At 38.0% G+C, this 2,755-nt stretch overlaps 1 non-coding gene across 1 annotated transcript; it reads left to right on the top strand.

The window, feature by feature from the left end:
• Window positions 1-2,227: 2,227 nt before the first annotated feature.
• LOC131178027 (small nucleolar RNA R71) lies at window positions 2,228-2,334 on the top strand. The gene has a single exon (XR_009147158.1). It is a non-coding gene; the product is annotated as a small nucleolar RNA R71 (small nucleolar RNA).
• Window positions 2,335-2,755: the final 421 nt, after the last annotated feature.

Raw genomic sequence — 2,755 nt, 5'->3', positions numbered from 1 at the left:
CATTGAAATACATCTACAAGGGACAAGATTCAACAATGTCAAAAATGGAATTTGGGGAGATTTAAGATAAAAACAAAAACAATGAAAATAAAAGTAAATCAACAAAAAGGAAAATAAAAGAGCTTGGGATGCCTCCCAAGAGCGCTAATTTATAGTCCTTAGCTAGACTCTTTTCATTTTTTCATGGTGGCTAGAATTGGAATTTGTTGCCTCGGTTTCTAATAGGTGCTTCAATGAATCTATACTTCATTTTCTTTCCATCACATGAGAAGATCTTTGTTGCTTTGTCTAAAAATCCGACCATTTCTTTCTTGACAACCTTTGGTGCATCTTTTTCTTTAAGAGATGGTTGTTTTACTTCAGTTTTCTCCACTGCTCAACTTGAAAGATTGGTGCCATAGGACAATATGGATTACCCTTTAAATGTTGTGCAAATGCAGCCTCTTTTGGATTTTCATCATTGATACTCCCTTCATGGATAAGACAACTTCCAAGAGAAGCCTTTGGATAGCTCTTTCTAAAGTGCTCTTTTACTAACTCATCAACTATATCAATTCTCAAACAAGAGTCTACATCTTCATGTTGCTTCTTCTTATCATTGCCAATGTTGAAGACTAAATGATCCTCTCCGACTCTGAGAGTAAGCTTTTCACCTTTCACGTCAATCAAAGCACCAGCTGTAGCTAGGAAAGGCCTCCCCAAAATGATTGGGATATTAGAATCCTCTTCCATGTCCAAGATGACAAAGTCAACAGGTATATAGAACTTCCCAACGTTCAGAGGCACATTCTCCAAAATCCCTTCAGGATACTTAATTGATCTGTCAGCTAACTGAAGAGAAATGTGGGTTGGCTTAAGATCTCCCATATTGAGCTTCTCATAAATGGAGAGGGGCATAAGGCTAACACTAGCCCCTAGATCACATAAAGCTTTTGTAGAACATGATTCCCCAATGTGACATGGAATTGAAAAACTCCCTGGATCCTTGAGCTTTGGAGGAAGTTTCCTTTGGAGGATAGCACTGCATTCTTCAGTCAAGGCTATAGTCTCATGGTCTTCAAGTCTCCTCTTGTTTGAGAGAATTTCTTTTAAGAATTTTGCATAAGAGGGCATTTGTGAAAGAGCATCAATAAAAGGCACATTTATGTATAGCTTCTTCAAAACCTCTAAGAACTTCCCAAATTGCTTATCAAGCTTGGCTTTTTGAAATCTTTGTGGAAAGGGAAGTTGTGGTTTGTAGGGCTCTGGAGGTATGTACTTCTCTTCCTTCTCTTTTCTTGCACTCTCTTTCTTTTCACTCTCTTGTTTTTCATTTTCATCAACATCTTCCTCATTTTCTCTCTTCTCACTTTTTTCACTCTTCTCATTATGCACTATTTTACCACTTCTCAGTGTAATGGCATGACATTGCTCTCTTGGGTTTTCCGGTTTGCTTGGAAGTTTTCCAAAAGACTTGGTACCTGAGGAAGATGCTTGTTGTGCAATCTGATTTTCCAACATTCTGTTATGTGTTTGCATCTGTTCTAGCCTTGCTTTCATCTCTCTCATATCCTCATCATGCTTAGTTTGGTTAGCAATAATCTGTTGTAATAAAGCTTCTGTGGTGGAACTTTGTTCTTGCTGTTTTGGTGGAGGATTCATATTTTTCTGCTGAAAATTAGGCAATGGTTGCCTATTTTGCTGATATGGAATTCCTTGTTGCTGTTGTGGTTGAAAATTCTGGTTTGGAACTTGACTTTGCTGATTTCCCCATGAAAAGTTGGGATGATTCCTCCAAGTTGGATTATAAGTTTGAGAGTAAGGATTCCCCATTTGCTTGTTTCCATAATTACCAACATATGCTGCTTGCTCTCCATAATCTACTCCACAGCTGGTAGTTCCCTCTACATAAGCCACTTGTTGTGAACTTCCAGATGATGATGATGAACTAACCAACATACTCAAATCTTCCATTTTCTTAGCCAAGATATTTGTAAGTGCATCAAACTTTGCATTAATCATGTTGAACGGATCAAGGTCATACATTCCAGCAGCTTGCCTCTTCTGAGTTGGAGCTGGTCCTCTTGGACTACTCCAAAGATGAGTATTCTTTGCAATTTTCTCCAATAGCTCATAAGCTTCATCTTCATGCTTCATTATAAATTCTCCTCCTGTTTGAGCATCAATAATCCCTCTAATTGCAGGAGTGACATTTGTGTAAAAATTCTGATTTATCATCCATTTTTGAATGGCATGATGTGGGCATTGTCTCTCTAATTCCTTCCATCTCATCCATGATTCATAGAGAGTTTCATCTTCTCTTGGTCTAAAAGCTGTCATTTGATTCCTCAATTCTTGAGTTTTTCCAGGTGGAAAATATTGTGCAAGAAATGCATCAGTGAGTTGCTCCCAATTTGTGATGGAGTTGTGAGGTAAAGAATCAAGCCAATCCAATGCTCTATCTTTCAAAGAGAATGGGAATAGCTTCAATCTTGCTGCATCATCAGACACTCCAGGTTGTTTTTGCATATCACAAATCATAGCAAACTTCTTCAGATGTGTGTGTGGATTTTCAGAAGGATGTCCTCCGAATTGAGAATTTTGAATCATTTGAAGAACTCCAAAATCCATCTTGTAGCTATTTGCATCAATTCTTGGTCTTGCTATGCTCTCTCTCAAGTCATCAAAACGAGGAAAAGCATGATCCATAATACTTCCCCTAGGCACATTAGCATTTACAACTTTTTCACTTTGGGCTGCATTTTCATTGTTTCGA

Source organism: Hevea brasiliensis, chromosome 2 (assembly GCF_030052815.1).
Source record: "Hevea brasiliensis isolate MT/VB/25A 57/8 chromosome 2, ASM3005281v1, whole genome shotgun sequence".
Classification (NCBI taxonomy): domain Eukaryota; kingdom Viridiplantae; phylum Streptophyta; class Magnoliopsida; order Malpighiales; family Euphorbiaceae; genus Hevea; species Hevea brasiliensis.
Note: the sequence above shows the minus strand (reverse complement) of the source record. Positions and strands in the feature narration are given on the sequence as shown.